The 20688-nt window shown below is 42.5% G+C and overlaps 1 protein-coding gene across 1 annotated transcript in view; it reads left to right on the top strand.

The window, feature by feature from the left end:
- Positions 1-20688, top strand: part of LOC126298594 (phospholipase A2 inhibitor beta) — a 161293-nt gene that overhangs the window by 16473 nt on the left and 124132 nt on the right. The window lies entirely within an intron of this gene.

Genomic DNA, 20688 nt, shown 5'->3' with positions numbered 1-20688 from the left:
AGACTGTAGCGCCTAGAACCGCTCGGCCTCTCCGGCCGGCCTAGGCGGGAGAATCCATGCCTGGAAACGCATTGCAGTTACCCTTTTTAAGAAGAACATCACGGTCAGGTCATTATATTAACCATTCGCAGCCCATTATCCCTCAACCCCAGACACTATTACTTTCAGTGACATAGCATCCTTTGCCTCAACAGCAAAGCTATAGCCCTCAGGGGGAGCTAGCATATTGTGTTAGCTAGTATCTGCAACATTCCCTGATAGTCAACCGAACCACTACAATTTCGGTTGACGATTTTGATCGCAATGTGGACTACATCAAGTGGCAACGTGACCTTCGAGATGGGCGGTTCGACTCTTATTTGATTCACTTTAAAGACTTCAAATACTTTGCATATCAGAAACATGCAACAGATCTTTTGTTGATCAGCTCCTCTCTGGAATTTAAGAAATTAGTCATTCACCACAATTTTGTCAATTTATCCGGTAATTCTAACTTAACTCTCAAACGTTTGATGTACAATAAGCACTCTTAATGTTTAAATCAGTTGAAAGTGCCGAAAAGTATCAAATCATTAGAACTTGATGGAATTTGTATCTTTATTTTCACTGAGTATACCTCGGAATTGTCTTTTTTCTTAGCTAACATACATGACAAATGTCTCATACAGCGAACAGCCACAGGTTAAATCAAAAAATCCAGAATATGCTCATTTAAAAGGGGCTAAAATAACAAATGGGGTTAATCATAGATCGGGTCAAGAGGAATATTGGATACGAGTCATCGACTTTGACCAGTGACGTAATGTTAGTGAATGTTTGGTGCGTATATTCATAGTTTTGATGTCAGCTGGCGCCGCTGATATCGGTGGGTTACAGTGACTATGTGTACGCCGTTTGTCCCTGATCCAAGATGACAACTCGTATCGAACACATAGCTCTGCATTACGAACTTTTTATATTTAAGATGGGAAGCATATGTTGTCTTCGAATGTAACGAGTTTCGTTGAAACGAAGGCATCTATCTAAAACTTTCTATGGAAATGGGAAGTAACTGTCATGTGTACTTCACAATACTGTCCAATGCTGTCTTGAAATGTCATACTTCAGTTCAGAAAGTGCGTTTCGATGGGGCACTATGTGTTTGACTTTCATAATGTTGGATTTGCAGATGTCTAATATATTACCTTGGAAAGCTACTCTATATCTCGTATTATTCTGAATTCTAAATCTTAGTATATCTGCGTATAGATAAAGATGAAAAATATCCTGAAAAGAATACACTGGACGCTCTGAACGTTGCTGTAGTCTTAATCACAGATTCTGGCAAGACCAAAGTCATAATAAACGAATAGCCACGTACACCAATAACTAAAATTTTGTTAAGAAAATTTAGTTACTTTTGGAAATATTTGTACTTCCCGTCAGGCGTTTCATATCGATCGGAATATAGACACTAAGTTTCAATGCACTGTGACGTAAAACACTTAAAACTTGCTTTGTGTATCCAAGGTCCAAAGCGATGGAGAGAAAACGGCAGAAGATGGCGACATCCACGCTAGTGGCCGAGCAAATAATACTTCTCGAACATGCAGCAGTAATCAAATATTGACGAAGACGTCGTTGGCCTTAGAAAATCTCTGGACGAGACAATCCTTTGCTCCAGCATTTACTTGAACTGCATATGTAGAAAACCACGCTTGTTGATGGGTTTATAGTAACTCTTACACCAGGGAAGGCTTCTGCCGTTTTGAACGGAGTAAAAATACTTAATTGCGTAGAAATGTTTGAAAAGTGAAAAAAAGGAAAGGTAGTGAACATACATCTGTACCTCTGATCGATTCTAATCAGCAGCTTTGGTCGCGCAACGCAACTGCTTGTGTGCTGCACCCATCCCAAATAGTGAAGAAGGCATTGGTTGTTTTGAACATCAGCAACTTTTTTTTCTTCGATGTTACTTTGTCTGCCTCACTAGCGACCCTATTCTGTTAACTATCTCCACAGCAAACGCCACATTCAGAATAATCACACGGTCCGTTTTCGTCTAGGATACGTTACCTTTTATTATGAAAGATTCCATTCTTGGTTATTATTTTATAAAATTAAGCTGACATTGTCAGTAAATGACAGTGGACTTAGTATGTAATGAATTTACTGTACTGTTCCATTTCGCTAGGCACCTGAACTTTTATGTTACAACAAGCTTGTCAGGCGTACTGCAGATATTTGCAGAGTTTTAACCATCAGGTGAAACAGCCATGTTTCAGAAATAAAAATTCGGATCTTTGACCGTAACACCCGCTGACCTGCTCCCTACTAAAGTGACAACATTCTCTCCCAGTCGCCAATATTCTAAAAGTGGCGTTTGTGTTACTTACAGGTTGATCGTGGAAGATTTATTTCAACTCCGTGACCTAACATTTACCATTGGGAACAAGACCATTGATCACTTCCATTAAGATCCTCCCTCGCACAGCACCAAAAATCCAGATATCATAACCACTGCCACGATATGGTATACATTGTTGTAATATTTAAAAAAATTAAGCACAGTTTCCACGTGAACCTCGCATATCCTGATTGTGAATCAAACACTTTGCTCGATGGAAATTTTGATGTTGTGTCTCTCTCGTCACTGTTGCTTAATAAACACTGACAGATGTCAAGGATGTGTGGGAGGCATGTGCTTTCAGTGCAATAGGGATTACTTGACTAGTGAACTTGCTGCCGATTCGTCTTCGTTCCTACGCATTCGAAGTTTCGAAGACAAAAGATTACGTTCCAAAACAGTATTCATATGTAGCGGAATATCTATTGTTAATGGACAGGATTCATTATTTCTATGATGTTAGTGGCAGGAGAGGATGGTAAGATTTCCTTCTCTGAGGACAGACGGAAGAGACAGTGCCGCGATCTTTGTAGATATACATACATTCGCATAGTCAATTGGAAACTGTAGTCAGGAGAGCAGTCTAAGACAGCGAGGTCAAAACAATTTCTTTGAGCAGGAATTTCTCTGCACATAAAAAAAATTCGAAAAGTTGAGAAAGAGCCTAAAGATGTAATCCACTGCTAACTGGGAATTTCCACAAGCCGGCACATGCACAAAGCAATAATGAGGCACCATGGCTTATGACCCTTTGGTGGACGCGACCTATGGTGGCGTAGGAGAGGCCGGCTGGCGGTTGCGTTCCTCGGGTCGTGTCTTGCCTACGACGCGTTTCGGGGGCTACGCCTACAGAGCCTGCAGATTCCTTAATGCAGTCTTAAGTCTTGTTCGTATGGCTTCTTGTCATTAGTTTATAATTTTTATGTAATTTTCTTAGCTCCTTAAACTTGAGACTTGGGTATATTATTACTGTTTATCAAAAGTTACCGCAAGAGTGTTGCAGCAACACATAGCGCCATTTCCCAAGTTCCTCTTTAATAATTTTACAAATTTCATTTCTTTTGTGTTTTTATATTATATTTCACGTTATTACTGTAAAAACTGATAAAACCTTGTGATTCCAGATTACTTTGTACATAATTGTAAGTTTGCACCTAATATCTGTTAAGGCCTAACCCCCATGAACCATGGACCTTGCCGTTGGTGGGGAGGCTTGCGTGCCTCAGCGATACAGATAGCAGTACCGTAGGTGCAACCACAACGGAGGGGTATCTGTTGAGAGGCCAGACAAACGTGTGGTTCCTGAAGAGGGGCAGCAGCCTTTTCAGTAGTTGCAAGGGCAACAGTCTGGATGATTGACTGCTCTGGCCTTGTAACAATAACCAAAACGGCCTTGCTGTGCTGGTACTGCTAACGGCTGAAAACAAGGGGAAACTACGGCCGTAATTTTTCCCGAGGGCATACAGCTTTACTGTATGATTAAATGATGATGGCGTCCTCTTGGGTAAAATATTCCGGAGGTAAAACAGTCCCCCATTCGGATCTCCAGGCGGGGACTACTCAAGAGGATGTCGTTATCAGGAGAAAGAAAACTTGCGTTCTACGGATCGGAGTGTGGAATGTCAGATCACTCAATCGGGCAGGTAGGTTAGAAAATTTAAAATGGGAAATGGATAGGTTAAAGTTAGATATAGTGGGAATTAGCGAAGTTCAGTGGAAGGAGGAACAAGACTTCTGGTCAGGTGACTACAGGGTTATAAACACAAAATCAAATAGGGGTAATGCAGGAGTAGGTTTAATAATGAATAGGAAAATAGGAATGCGGGTAAGCTACTACAAACAGCATAGTGAACTCATTATTGCGGCCAAGATAGATACGAAGCCCACACCTGCTACAGTAATACAAGTTTATATGCCAACTTGCTCTGCAGATGACGAAGAAATTGAAGAAATGTATGATGAAATAAAAGAAATTATTCAGATAGTGAAGGGTGACGAAAATTTAGTAGTCATCGTTGACTGGAATTCGCTTGTAGGAAAAGGGAGAGAAGGAAACGTAGTAGGTGAATATGGATTGGGGGAGAGAAATGAAAGAGGAAGCCGCCTGGTAGAATTTTGCACAGAGCATAACTTAATCATAGCTAACACTTGGTTTAAGAATCATGAAAGAAGGTTGTATACATGGAAGAACTCTAGAGATACTAAAAGGTATCAGATAGATTATATAATGGTAAGACAGAGATTTAGGAACCAGGTTTTAAATTGTAAGACATTTCCAGAGGCAGATGTGGACTCTGACCACAATCTATTGGTTATGATCTGTAGATTAAAACTGAAGAAACTACAAAAAGGTGGGAATTTATTGAGATGGGACCTGGATAAACTGAAAGAACAAGAGGTTGTACAGAGTTTCAGGGAGAGCATAAGGGAACAATTGACAGTAAAGGAGGAAAGAAATACAGTAGAAGAATGGGTAGCTTTGAGGGATGAAGTAGTGAAGACAGCGGAGGATCAAGTAGGTAAAAAGACGAGGGCTAATAGAAATCCTTGGGTAACAGAAGAAATATTAAATTTAATTGATGAAAGGAGAAAATATAAAAATGCAGTAAATGAAGCAGGCAAAAACGAACACAAACGTCTCAAAAATGAGATCGACAGGAAGTGCAAAATGGCTAAGCAGGGACGGCTAGAGGACAAATGTAAGGATATAGAGGTTTATCTTACTAGGGGTAAGATAGATACTGCCTACAGGAAAATTAAAGAGACCTTTGGAGATAAGAGAACCACTTGTATGAACATCAAGAGCTCAGATGGAAAACAAGTTCTAAGCAAAGAAGGGAAAGCAGAAAGGTGGAAGGAGTATACAGAGGGTCTATACAAGGGCGACGTACTTGAGGACAATATTATGCAAATGGAAGAGGATGTAGATGAAGATGAAATGGGAGATACGATACTGCGTGAAGAGTTTGACAGAGCACTGAAAGACCTAAGCCAAAACAAGGCCCCGGGAATAGACAACATTCCATTAGAACTACTTATAGCCTTGGGAGAGCCAGCCCTGACAAAACTCTACCATCTGGTGAGCAAGATGTATGAGACAGGCGAAATACCCTCAGACATAAAGAAGAATATAATAATTCCAAGCCCAAAGAAAGCAGGTGTTGACAAATGTGAAAATTACCGAACAATCAGTCTAATAAGCCACAGCTACAAAATACTAACTCGAATTCTTTACAGACGAATGGAAACACAAGTAGAAGCCGACCTCGGGGAAGATCAGTTTGGATTCCGTAGAATACTGGAACACGTGAGGCAATACTGACCTTACGACTTATCTTAGAAGAAAGATTAAGGAAAGGCAAACCTACGTTTCTAGCATTTGTAGACTTAGAGAAAGCTTTTGACAATGTTGACTGGAATACTCTCTTTCAAATTCTAAAGGTGGAAGGGGTAAAATACAGGGAGCGAAAGACTATTTACAATTTGTACAGAAACCAGATGGCAGTTAAAGAGTCGAGGGACATGAAAGGGAGCAGTTGTTGGGAAGGGAGTAAGACAGGGTTGTAGCCTCTCCCCGATGTTATTCAATCTGTATATTGAGCAAGCAGTAAAGGAAACAAAAGAAAAAATTCGGAGTAGGTATTAAAATCCACAGAGAAGAAGATGCTTGCACAGGATAGAGTAGCATGGAGAGCTGCATCAAACCAGTCTCAGGACTGAAGACCACAACAACAACATCTGTTAAGGCTCCTACACACGTACCAATCGACCGACCGACAAACTGAATATGTAGGCGCTTTGGCGCAAGGGACCGATCAACCTTTTTGTCACGACGTCGGCCGGGTAGAACCATGCGACAGCCGATTTCTTCACCACTCCACCCAACAAATTATGCCATATGTAGCGCTCTCTTATCAACTGCCTGACAAAAGTAGGACTTTTGTCGCTGCTTGCAGGATTAAATGCAGTTCTAATATACATGACAGAGTGCGAGTCGGACAAAACTTTGACAGAGTTCCTGGAAAAATTTAAAGACTGCAGATGTTTGTGGCACACGTCGTGTGAGGCGTAAAGCAAAAAAATGTCTCTCAACGCTATGGGACTTAACATCTGTGGTCATCAGTCCCGTAGAACTTAGAACTACTTAAACCTAACTAACCTAAGGATATCACACAAATTCATGCCCGAGGCAGGAATCGAACCTGCGACTGTAGCAGTCGCATAATGGAATGTAGTCGAATCAAGTCGGGTGATGCTGAAGGAATTAGAGTAGGAAATGAGACACTTAAAGTAGTAAAGGAGTTTTGCTATTTAGGAAGTAAAATAACTGATGATGGTCGAAGTAGTGAGGATATAAAATGTAGACTGGCAATGGCAAGGAAAGCGTTTCTGAAGAAGAGAAATTTGTTAACATCGAATACAGATTTATGTAACAGGAAGTCGTTTCTGAAAGTATTTGTATGGAGTGTACCTATGTATGGAAGTGAAATATGGACGATAAATACACTCCTGGAAATTGAAATAAGAACACCGTGAATTCATTGTCCCAGGAAGGGGAAACTTTATTGACACATTCCTGGGGTCAGATACATCACATGATCACACTGACAGAACCACAGGCACATAGACACAGGCAACAGAGCATGCACAATGTCGGCACTAGTACAGTGTATATCCACCTTTCGCAGCAATGCAGGCTGCTATTCTCCCATGGAGACGATCGTAGAGATGCTGGATGTAGTCCTGTGGAACGGCTTGCCATGCCATTTCCACCTGGCGCCTCAGTTGGACCAGCGTTCGTGCTGGACATGCAGACCGCGTGAGACGACGCTTCATCCAGTCCCAAACATGCTCAATGGGGACAGATCCGGAGATCTTGCTGATCAGGGTAGTTGACTTACACATTCTAGAGCACGTTGGGTGGCACGGGATACATGCGGACGTGCATTGTCCTGTTGGAACAGCAAGTTCCCTTGCCGGTCTAGGAATGGTAGAACAATGGGTTCGATGACGGTTTGGATGTACCGTGCACTATTCAGTGTCCCCTCGACGATCACCAGAGGTGTACGGCCAGTGTAGGATATCGCTCCCCACACCATGATGCCGGGTGTTGGCCCTGTGTGCCTCGGTCGTTTGCAGTCCTGATTTTGGCGCTCACCTGCACGGCGCCAAACACGCATACGACCATCATTGGCACCAAGGCAGAAGCGACTCTCATCGCTGAAGACGACACGTCTCCATTCGTCCCTCCATTCACGCCTGTCGCGATACCACTGGAGGCGGGCTGCACGATGTTGGGGCGTGAGCGGAAGACGGCCTAACGGTGTGCGGGACCGTAGCCCAGCTTCATGGAGGCGGTTGCGAATGGTCCTCGCCGATACCCCAGGAGCAACAGTGTCCCTAATTTGCTGGGAAGTGGCGGTGCGGTCCCCTACGGCACTGCGTAGGATCCTACAGTCTTGGCGTGCATCCGTGCGTCGCTGCGGTCCGGTCCCAAGTCGACGGGCACGTGCACCTTCCGCCGACCACTAGCGACAACATCGATGTACTGTGGAGACCTCACGCCCCACGTGTTGAGCAATTCGGCGCTACGTCCACCCGGCCTCCCGCATGCCCACTATACGCCCTCGCTCAAAGTCCGTCAGCTGCACATACGGTTCACGTCCACGCTGTCGCGGCATGCTACCAGTGTTAAAGACTGCGATGGAGCTCCGTATGCCACGGCAAACTGGCTGACACTGACGGCGGCGGTGCACAAATGCTGCGCAGCTAGCGCCATTCGACGGCCAACACCGCGGTTCCTGGTATGTCCGCTGTGCCGTGCGTGTGATCATTGCTTGTACAGCCCTCTCGCAGTGTCCGGAGCAAGTATGGTGGGTCTGACACACCGGTGTCAATGTGTTCTTTTTTCCATTTCCAGGAATGTAGTTTGGACAAGAAGAGAATAGAAGCTTTCGAAATGTGGTGCTACAGAAGAATGCTGAAGATTAGATGGGTAGATCACATAACTAATGAGGAAGTACTGAATAGGATTGGTGAGAAGAGAAGTTTGTGGCACAACTTGACCAGAAGAAGGGATCGGTTGGCAGGACATGTTCTGAGACATCAAGGGATCACCAATTTAGTATTGGAGGGTAGCGTAGAGGGAAAAAATCGTAGAGGGAGACCAAGAGATGACTACACTAAGCAGATTCAGAAGGATGTGGGTTGCAGTGGGTACTAGGAGATGAAGAAGCTTGCACAGGATAGAGTAGCATGGCGAGCTGCATCAAACCAGTCTCAGGACTGAAGACCAGAACAACAACAACTTATCGGAAATGAAATCTAAAAATCGAAATACAGGCAGATTAGGTCTGAAATTTCATTTCCGATACGTCTTGGAAATAAAACCTAAAAACCCAAATACAGACGGTCAATGAACGTTTATTCATAAAATATACTGGTTCATTGTTCTAAGTTATAAAATAGTCCAGCATATATTCAAGCATTCTGCAATGAAGAGTAAAGTGTGAGATTTCTTTTCCTGTTCTAAAAGTTGTTAAATACTTCATTTCTTATGTGGTTGTTGTATTTATTAGATGATGTGGGCCACTACTATTTATATCTTTCTCCTTATAATTTGAAGTTATTTTCTTAAACTTACGAGGTGAGGGGGATCTTGTATGCTACATAAATAAATAAAGTTTACAAGAGCATCTTTTGTTTTACTACACTACGACATATTTCCTTGGACAACTGCAAGTCAAGTTGTAGATTTCAGGAATCATTTTAGGTAATAACTGCAGGGATACAACAGCACTGAATATGTAGTCTTCTTAACTTCTGAAACAGTAATGTATCTAACAGCCTCCCCTCGCAGTTTACAGCCTCTCTCACGACTGTAACGTTTTCTTTAAGAATGGTTTGATGAGTTCAGCAGCTCCGAAATGCATATTTCATCCATTGTTACATAATTACTAAAATCAACGCCTCCAGTTTTTTAAGTCACAGAGTGTGAGAGACTTTCTTTCTTTGCATTAGCCACTCATTTGCCCACAGCTTACTCTCGGTATTTTTTGGCCTTGTTGACTCTAAAACAGCCAAAGCAAACCCCAGTTTTTGTTTCTATGTAAAACCAAGCGGGATCCGTGACACCTAACGATACGTGTCCAGATAATTTTGTATTCTCTCTCTTGGCGATACCATTCTGGCTTTATAATATTAGAATGTGTTGAGAACTTTCACTCAGCCTCGTGATGCCTGCTGAAGAGCTACTTGAATGAGAAGTAATGGCCCCGAGACCTGGAAAGCTGACGACGGCCGCGACCGTGGGGTGCTGGTCACATGCCTCTCCATACTGCATTCGCATGATGCAAAGTATCAAAGCTAGCGTGCTGCATCGCGTGGTCCTCTACGCGTATCCCACTGACATCCACTACTCAAAATATGATGCGGAACTTCTTCTTTTTTTTGCCTTTACTAAGCGCTATAGGCAACTCTTCAATGCTAAAAATACTTTTTATGTTGTATGGGATCGTCGCTTCAAAAAGATGTCAGGGAAATAAAAATGTTCAGTTTTGTGAGCTCTACTCAAGGACCGTAATTTCGTAGAATCTTCCTGTTTTCGTTAACTTCCTTTCCTTTAATTTTCAGCAGATCCTAGGCAATTCAGCCCATGCTTAAATGTTTTCCTAAATACACATTTTACTGAAGTCTGTCGGACAATGTTTTCAAGAAAGAGGGCTGGTTTCTAACATGGCGAACCGTCGCATACTACTTTTGCTTTGTCTATCACAGAAAAATGAGAATTTTGACCATGTGGAGACACCATCACCGGCGATTATATGTATCTAACGCTGCCAGCATAGGTAAATGCTTTGCAATAATAAACTAACAGCATCGGCTTGCTGCGTGGCCTCTTAAACGCCGTTAGTGAGCGTCCATTCTCTCCTCATAAATAAACGTCGATGCTCATGCGAGCGCAGCGTTTTGACGCACCTGCGTACCACTGTCCTATCAGGAGTGACTACATGTATGCAGGTCACCCCATAAAAGCAGACATAGTGCCGGTTCGCTGAAGAAGCCCTGCGTGGGGGGAGTGCCTGTTATCGTTTTTATCGCTGGCGTCCTATCGCAAAGGTGTGCGTGTGTGTGTGGAGTTGCTGGGGTGAGGTTATTATCGGTGGTTTTGCATTCCAGTTGTTTTCTGTTATTCATAGGACACCACGGATAACGAAGGTAATTACCCTGCCGTACGTAACCGAAGTACTGTTAGCTTCCTGGAGGTATGTTCCGTCTTTGCAGCTAACTGAAACGTAGTTTATTTTATGCCATACGCGATTCGCTTCATTTATTTATGAAGCATCTTCAGTGGTCTAACACTTCACTTGCACTTTTTATTGTGTGTTCAAAAATGGTTCAAATGACTCTAAGCGCTATGGGACTTAACTTCTAAGGTCATCAGTCCCCTAGAACTTAAAACTACTTAAACCTAACTTAACCTAAGGACATCACACACATCCATGCCCGAAGCAGGATTCGAACCTGCAACTTCAGCGGTCGCTCGATTCCAGACTGTAGCGCCTAGGACCGCTCGGCCATTGTGTGTTGAATGTGTGTGTATCTACAGTGTGTAGTGTAGCCAGTTGCCGCTGTGTGTTTATCTCTCGCCTTTTGTTTGCATTGTATGTGTGGTTTGACACCTCTTCATTGTTTTGTGTGTGAGTGTTTCGTTATGTGTGAATGTGTCATTCTTTGTGAGAGTGGATACTATTTTATTTTTTGTGTGAATGTGTTATTCTGTATGTGGCTAGATATTTTGTGCGTTTGTGTGTATGTATGGATGGACGTGTGTGTGTGTGTGTGTGTGTGTGTGTGTGTGTGTGTGTGTGTGTGTGTGTGAAATAGAGAGAGAGAGAGAGAGAGAGAGAGAGAGAGAGAGAGAGAGAGAGAGAGAGAAAGAGAGAAGTGAAATGCTGTAATAAATAAGGGTGAAATAACGCCGGAAATCGGGCATCCGTAGCTTGGAAATCGAGTAGCACACGTCCAGGACCACACACATGGACTAGCAACACTGGAAATCGTGAGTCACGTCACGCCAAACGAAAATTTAACCTCACGAAACTGATGCCGCAAAAGTGGTTTCTAACTTGGAAAACAAGAGAAAACCATGAGAAAACGTAACGTAGTAACATACTTGTAACTACTATATAACAAACATGTATTACAGACTATTGAAGATGCTTAAAACATTAAAATAGTGAAACGCATATGGCAAAAAGCAAACTGCCTTTCATTGTAGTTGCAAAGATGGAACATATCTCCATGAATTTTGAAGCAACTGAGGAACGACGGAAAACGGAAAAAATGACGACTGTAAGCTTGTTTCATTGTGAAATATACGCCTTGATACAAAAGACGTCTAATAGCCACAATTGATGGGATTACATAAAAATAATCCTTTTTAGTGTTGTAAAAATGTTTCCTAAGCGTGCATTACTTTGTATCCAAAGAGTCCTGTTTTGTGAAGACTGAGTTGACTTCCTGTTTCTTATCTTTGAAATTTTGTCTGGTAGTTAATCTATTGTCTGTACATTTAACTCATATAGTTCTTAGCCCAGGCAAGTGGTCACAGGAATGTATACCCACACTGCGCATGACTATTTGGGAGTCTGCAAATTACTATTTGGCAGTTTGCGAATTCGGAAGCATTCTGTGCAGAGTGGTATTCAGTGCAGTTGCTTCTGCCCATGATTACTCAGGATAACTTAAATCACTTTAATATTGAACATTCCGTAAGTTCTTCAGGATTACATTTCGTTCTGTTCCTCTTTACTGACTCTGCTTCCGTAACAGCCGATAGCCTAATATATCACAGCAAAGTGTTCTTTTTCATTTGGAGTTCCAGTAGCAGATGTTTTCCTTTATTTCATTGTTGCCTCCACTCCTACGGAACAGCAGCTAATCGTCGCTGGGCCAAAAGAACCTTAGTGTGTAACTACGGTGTGATACGAAAATCTTGATAGTTTCACTATAGAAGTTACTTATATTCCTTTGAAGAAACGCTTGCTTCTACCCTTCGAGCTGGTCTGAAAAAATTCATGTCGAATATGAGAGTGCATCTCAGTGATCATTTCTAAGCACAGCCAAACTGGAATATCATTTAAATCACTCCTCCTTACTATAGCTTCCAGCACATGGCTAAAACTTCTGTGCAGAGAATATCATGCATCTGCATAAGGTGTGTCTTTATTAGACTGACAGTTCGTCATCCAAGACAACATTTCAATGCAAATTTTATTCAGCAACATTGATACTGAGTCATTCACATTTTGTCATTAAGTACTCGAACACGAAGGAAAATATCGCGATTGTTATTTGGAAATTAACCACGGCTCTAAAGAAACAAAAAGTTTGGATTTAGAGATAACATGTGAAGTGGCATAGATTTGTTGGTTCGGAGAGCCCCAAAGGTCGTGGAAAAGCTTTCATTCCCTGCTCACATTCACACCTTTCCTTCTTGATATACCTGAGGAGTATATGTCCAGTACAACTGCGAGTGGAGCTGTCATGTTTGTGTTGATAATGAGAGGAAAAAGTAGCTGACACATTGACTGCTGCTTTTCTCTCAAAGCAACAGAGGGGCAGCCGAGCCTAGCGCCCCCATCCGACGATGGATCATTGTAACAAGGTCTCACTGAGTGAGACGATACGGAGAGGTTTGGTTTTTAATCCAGGACATTGACCCAAAGTCTAGTGATCACTAATGTTCGCCACTACATCTCCTCCAATAGCGAGCCAAGGATCGAACCGGATATCTGTCGAGTGTCTTTGCACAGGTTTGCGTTGGCTCCAGCGGCTACGGGGGCAGGTTACGTACACTATGTGATGAAAAGTATCCGGTCACCTGGCTGAAAGTGACTTACAAGTTCGTGGCGCTCTCCATCGGCAATGCTGGAGTTCAGTATGGTGTTGGCCCACCCTTAGCCTTGATGACAGCTTCCACTCTCGCAGGTATACGTTCAATTAGGTGCTGGAAGGATTTTTGGGGAATGGCAGTCCATTCTTCCCGGAATGCTGCACTGAGGAGAGGTATCGATGTTGGTCGGCGAGACCTGGCACGAAGTTGGCGTTCCAAAATATCCCATAGGTGTTCTGTAGGTTTCAGGTCAGGACTCCGTGCAGGCCAGTCCATTACAGGAACGTCATTGTCGTGTAACCATTCCGCCACGGGCCATGTATTAGGAACAGGTGCTCGTTCGTGTTGAAAGATTCAGTCGCCATTCCCGGATTGCTCTTCAACAGTGGGAAGCAAGAAGGTGCTTAAAACATCAATGTAGACCTGTGCTGTGATAGTGCCACGCAAAACAACAAGGGGTACAAGCTCCCTTCATAAAAACACGACCACACCATCGGCGGTCTCTTTCAGCCAACAGACTGGGTCAGCCTGTACGCTTTTGTGCTGTACGTATCCTTTCACGTTTCCATTTCACTATCACCTCGGAAACAGCGGACCTAGGGATGTTTAGGAGCGTGGAAATCTCGCGTAGAGCCGTATGACACAAGTAACACCCAATCACCTGCCCACGTTCGAAGTCAGTGAGTTCCGCGGAGCACCCCATTCTGCTCTCTCACGATGTCTAATGACTACTGAGGTCGCTGATATTGAGTACCTGACAGTAGGTGGCAGCACAATGCACCTAACGTAATAAACGTATGTTTTTTGGGGTGTCCGGATACTATTGATCACATAGTGTATCACGTAAATGTCACGCTGAAACTGAGAAGAGAGCAAGGGGAAAAGGTTCGAATCCTGCCTCGGGCATGGATGTGTGTAATGTCCTTAGGTTAGTTAGGTTTAAGTAGTTGTAAGTTCTAGGGGACTGATGACCTCAGCAGTTAAGTCTCATAGTGCTCAGAGCCATTTGAACCAAGGGGGAAAGAAACAAAAATTCACACTCGCGACAACCGCTTTGTTAAAGTGCAAATTATGAACCCGTTACTCTAGGTAAAAATGTTCCATTTTACAAGTTTGTTGATCTCAGTACAAAACGTGTACCGAAAGGCTGCGACTGTGATGTTTTATGCATCTCCTCCCAGAAAATTTGCTGCTATCTGAACGATTTCACCGGTATGTAATGGTATTTGGTTAAGTTCATTGCAATATTTAATTGTGCCTAGCGTTTAGAGCAAATAATTGCCTTAAATCCTTGCAGCATGTAATTCGATTAATGGAGTAATAACTTCTCGCGTCGGAGAGAAACTTTACAGCTCATATGTTCGTAAAAACTAACAGACTGTCCGTTGCGTACTAGATTTCTGCCGTTTATTTGAACTGAATCTCGTCGAAGAAACCAAAACTCTAAATGCTCTTTATAATATGGAAATAAACTCTGTAAGCTTCTTAGGAAGCTACAACCATGAAAGAGCACTTCGGAATTAATTCGCTTAATACAAATTCCTCGACATCAGCTGTAATAGGTATAGATATAATTCCCAGTAATGAGATATGAATATTTGTGTCGGACCGGGATTAGAACCAGGATTTCTCGAGAATGAGACAATGCTTAGAAGTGCATACCATGATAACAGCATTGGTCTTGATTCTTCGTTGTCTTATTCGGTGACGTAGGGAAGTTTGAATCGGTCCGGGGAGCGTGCGCGGATAGCCGAAATGCCTAAGGCGACCGCTCACGGTGAGCAAAAAATCGCGGTCGGGCACAAATTTTCATGTCACTATTTGGTAGTGTGTCTATATCTAATATGCCAGATGCCAAGAAATCTGCGTTCAACAAATTAATTTAGAATTATTTTGTACAGCCATGTATCGTCAAGTGTCTGTTCTTTCAGACATTCGTGAAAGAAAAGAATACATTTCGTTTGTTTCAATAAATATCTTCCCACTGTAGAGAATTAATGTTATGGCTTAGTTTGTTGATTAAGTGTATGATACTCTTGAAAAATTGAATTATAAACTTCTCCTCAGCTTTGTGTGACACCCTTTGTCGTTCCGTTGTATGCATTCAACAAAATAAAAGAGGTAAGAAGCCGTGCTGGTTCAAGCACAATCGCCCACAGATCATGCAGACTGGTAGCAATTGCTCCAATACGGGGTCATTCCTGTTGACAGTATCACAGGCGTGTTGAATAAGAATGACGTCGTCTGAAATCGTGTGATCTCTCTTTTAAACACAGGAGCGTTAGCGGAGTGCAAAATGTGTTGAACGTACAGCAGGCTCCCGGATCCGACACTGCTACTGATAATGCAAAATACACATGGTTTCTATCAGTAAATTGTACTTGCTGTATTCACAAAAGATCCTACTTGCCACGTTTGAAAGGCTGCAGCATTACATGTGCGTTATTCGCGGGAAGTTGACAACCTATTTTCAAAATTATATTTAAACCCAAAGGATCTCAGATCGTTTTCTTTCAGGCCACTTTCGAGAAATAATCGTCAAATTTTGTATTTACTCATTCACTTTTCCCCTAACGACGATTTTCGGAGAGCTAAACCATCGGAGTAGTCTATTTTGGTGCTACATGCTGTGATAAATCGAGTCATTTCAGTGCATCGATGTGAGCGATAACGGACCCCTCGATCATCTAGTCTTCGCTCTCGTCCTCTACCGAACACTCTTCGTTCACTATATCAAAGTCACACAGCTACACAAGTACCGGTGCATAGGCATCGGTACTTAACCACACGCTGATGTTTTCATCTACATCTTCACAAAACGAAAATATTCGTTCTAATTAAAACAAAATACTTCAGGCTACCTTATTTCGGGAACTTGGTGTAAGTTTTCAGCGAAATGTTGTAGTCCTAGCTGGACATGTGGACACACGTTATCTATCAGCAGGTTTTTTGTCAGCTCTAACCTATGCCACGTTAGAGCTTAACATCATGTCGACACGGACGGAGTGTTAGTTCAGTTAAAGGCGAATGAGGGACTAAAGAATATAGCACTGTGATGCCACACCATCAAGGAGGGACAATACTGAGTATGCTGCGATCAGTAATTACATAGTTTTAAGTAGGGAAAGTCATTAAAGCTAACAATCAGAGAAATTATAATTGCTAATAACTATATTCCTGAGTATCATGTATGTGCCAGATGACCATAACGTTGCTCAGGTACAAGGGTATTTTTCTCTCGAATTTTTTGTGGTTCAGTAAGTACCATCATTAATAAGTTATAAGTTATTGCCAAGACGACGATTTCCGCCCGAATGGAGATCATCCGGGCTGCCCCTCCGTTTACTGTTAAAATTCTGTGAGCGTATGATCTTAGACGAGTCAACTATTATTTTGCTTGCTTCTATGTGCCAGGTGGTTATAATTGAAGTCCAGTTACTCACAGTGGTCCAGTTTGAGCTATAATTATCTTATGGCAGTGGAACTTGGTAGTTACTCTAATGCATTCATGCAGAACCAATGTAGCCGCGCGGGATTAGCCGAGCGGTCTCAGGCGCTGCAGTCATGGACTGTCTCGCTGGTCCCGGCGGAGGTTCGAGTCCTCCCTTGGGCATGGATGTGTGTGTTTGTCCTTAGGATAATTTAGGTTAAGTAGTGTGTAAGCTTAGGGACTGATGATCTTAGCAGATAAGTCCCATAAGATTTCACACACATTTTCAATTTACACTGTAAAAAAATTCGTTCCAATTTTGGTGACCAGATGCAAATCTGGCGTGGGCAGAAAATGTCAAACAAGTGAGAAATAATAACGTTGATTTTATTATTAACCGCCGCTTTCACAATTTATTTAATATGAGTACCGGAGACATCGACGAGATGCTGTACAGCGCCAGATTTGCACCTAGTGACCAAAATTGGAACTAATTTTTTTTCAACGTAAATCGGTCCCATATTAACGTTTTGCCGTATCTGCTAACTTTCTTTGCAGTATGATAATTACAGCCTCCGTATGTAGCTGCACTTTAATTATAGCCACCCGGTACATCGGGCGAAAAGTCCATGGAGATAAAATTAGAGAGACTGGAGCTCACACAGATTCTTACCAACAATCTTTATTCCCGCAAGCCATTCCTGATCGGTACAGTAAAGGGGAGAAGTGACAGTAGTACACAGAGTGACCTATGCCACACCCCATAAGGTGGCTTGAAGTCGAGATGTAGATGTAGAAGAAGATGTAACTCGAAATGATCTGTTGTTGCTGTATTATTATTTGACGATATTTCTTTCTTGCTCGCCTCTTTATCTAACGCTTCTTATTACCTATGCTTTCCGTTGTCCAACTACCCAAACTATGCCTGCCGGATTCCCAACATTCAGGCTCAATAACTTATGCACTCCGTGCTACCTTTTTCAGTGCTATTGACATTATTCAGTTGGCATGCTACATATGTATGAACCTTTAAAAAAATATATTTTGTTAGAGTTTAAGTACGAGTTTGACAGGCATGGTAAAGCTCCACTCGTGTCCTACACTGCGCAACTGCTACTGGGTGGTCATGTGACCTTCCATCCCTGACGTAATTGTGGCAGGGAAGTGGTACGTGCCAGTCGGTTGTATGGAGCCAGTGTAATAACACGGGTAGACGTCGAAGCATCACAGAATGGCAGGGGAAGAAGCTACCATGTTGACCTCACCATGAGTGAAGTTGCTATTTTTGTTGGCGTATGGACGTGAACTGTCCTGCGTGTCTACAAGGAATGGTGTACCTCTTGCACTCATGCAACATTATGTAAGAAGAATGGTGAACATATCCTAACCGTCAGGAACCGGAGATGAGCGTCACGCTTTGTCATTGGCAATCGCTTTCAAACGTACCATAAGCCCATGCTGCTGTGTTGTAAAAGACCTAAATTATCAGTAATTTATGCATCGCAACTCGCACACTATGTTTATTATTGAAGTTTCTTCGCTTTTGCGTCCAAGGCCTCAATTAACACAAGTGTTTTTTCTCACTACTTTTTACTTCAGCCGGCCGGTGTGGCCGTGCGGTTCTAGGCGCGTCAGTCTGGAACCGCGTGACCGCTACGGTCGAAGGTTCTAATCCTGCCTCGGGCATGGATGTGTGTGATGTCCTTAGGTTAGTTAGGTTTAAATAGTTCTAAGTTCTAGGCGACTGATGACCTCAGGAGTTAAGTCGCTTAGTGCTCAGAGCCGTTTGATCCATTTTCATTTTTTTTTACTTGAGTAACAATAATAACACAAACATACAGTGTGCAATTACCTATCGCCATTATCCACACGGGACTCAGTAACAACGACCGAAATTGGAACCTACTTCAGTATATCGATACTGGACGACCCACGAAAAGGGAATGTAACGCTTCGGCAAAGTACGGTAGATTGTGGTGAAAAAAAAGAACATTATTACTAGGTTTGGCGTATTTATATAATAGTCGATTGTTGCTGATTCAGGCCACAAACTTTAGTTTACAGCTGCAGTAGCGTCGGGAGGTCAAGGATACCACGTACTCGTAAAGCAAGCTTATCTGGGCAGTATCGCAGTGACAGATTGCCCGGCTTTCTCTCTCTCGCGGCAGGTCTGTGCACTGCTTTACAGTGCATAAGACCCTGACAAATGTGTTGTGTGCAAATCGTAAACTTTCTAAGCGATGCTAACGCGATTTCAGCTCACTTCTGCCAGTAAAAACTAGCTGAGTACTGGAAGTTATTTCAGCCAATGAGTACTGGAAGTTATTTCAGCCAACACCACTGAAATAAAAACCCTGATTGTGCTAAGTTTTACGTCTTCTTAATCGACTTGTTTTATTTTTACAGGCACAATGCTTTAATCAATAAGGACCGTAACGGAGGTTGTTTGCATTTGTGTATACCAGTGACATTTCTTTTATACTATATGTGGTGGTGAACATGATTTTCCCCTATGACAACGCCTTTAGTATCTGAAGAACCTAAGTTGCACTGGGTTTCATATTCCACAGTACGCCTGAACTGTAGATTCCCTGTACTTAGTTGGTGAAGAGACACTAAAGCAGGGTCTACTCCAAGTACAGCACTGCAGCGTCCATACCAATCGTTGGGCTCATGACAACTTTACTTTTCCTTTATGTATTTTAATGTCAAGCAAGTCACATTAGACAGTTTTAGATACAACAGATAGTACCGTTGTTGACATTTGTATCCTAACTTAGGAAATCTAAGAAAAACTACGAGTTAGGTTCGAGAGAGATATGAATGTCACTGCTTTAAGCGATTTTTTAAGGCCGCGGTTTGCCTTAGCTGTTACTGGTCGGATACTAAGGTTCCAAAATCGCCTAACATGATTGTGGATCGATATCAGCTTCCGCCTCGCACAATATTTGAAAAATACGTACTGAAATGTTTCTTACGGATATTCACACGAAATAAATTATTTTTCAGAAATATTTACCGAACATCAGTGATCTCAACTATGCACCCCTCATAACTGTTAAGATTTTTTTCTCCTGAGAGCTTAAACAGTTAGCTTCCTTAAGAGATTTTCGGTCACTCTGAGAACCATAGCTAAACACGCATGCTCCCACTGCAAAGCTCTATCGAGGAATGTGTTCTTCACGTTGTTACAAACGTGAACGTCACAAGAAGCAAGATCAGGATGTAGCGCGAATGCTGCGGTGATAACCAGCAAGTTCCCTTAGCGTATGTCTGGTAATTTCTTGGAGTATGTGCATGACAGTGTCTTCCGACAACATTATGGGTATCCACGTCACTACGCACCTCAGTTTTCGCCGAGAACCTTCATAGCTCTGCCATATCGTTGTGTCTTTATGTGAGAACAGACAATCAGCAAAATCTTTGCAATGTAAGATCATCAAAACAATTTTCCCTGACCTATATAAGGCTGTGGAGATGTTCAGTTGTTGCTTTTATGTTTAAATAAAATGTTCAAATATGCGTGAAATCTTATGGGACTTAACTGCTAAGGTCATCAGTCCCTAAGCTTACACACTACTTAACCTAAAGTATCCTAAGGACAAACACACACACCCAGGCCTTAGGGAGGACTCGAACCTCCGCCGAGATCAATTTTATGTTTAGCCTCAAATAAAAAACAGTGATGATACTGTGAGATAGAAATGCATACCCTTGCTCGTAGTATATTTGTTACTAATTCAGTGTATATATTCTTTTTTTTTCTTCTTCTTCACCTCCTCCTCCTCCTTCTTCTCCCCCGCCCACCTGTGTATACTTGTAGTTCTGCAGCCGAACTTTGACACTGCTGCATATGAAAGCATGGCTTGCTGCTATATACGAATGTCTACTAACGACGTTTATTTTGGGCTGCGTCGCACTTGATTTTCAGTCTAATATCCATCTGCAGCCTAGGGTGAAACCATCATCCAACGC

The sequence above is a fragment of the Schistocerca gregaria genome, chromosome X (genome assembly GCF_023897955.1).
Source record: "Schistocerca gregaria isolate iqSchGreg1 chromosome X, iqSchGreg1.2, whole genome shotgun sequence".
Taxonomy (NCBI): Eukaryota; Metazoa; Arthropoda; class Insecta; order Orthoptera; family Acrididae; genus Schistocerca; species Schistocerca gregaria.
This window is presented reverse-complemented; position numbering and strand designations above follow the sequence as displayed.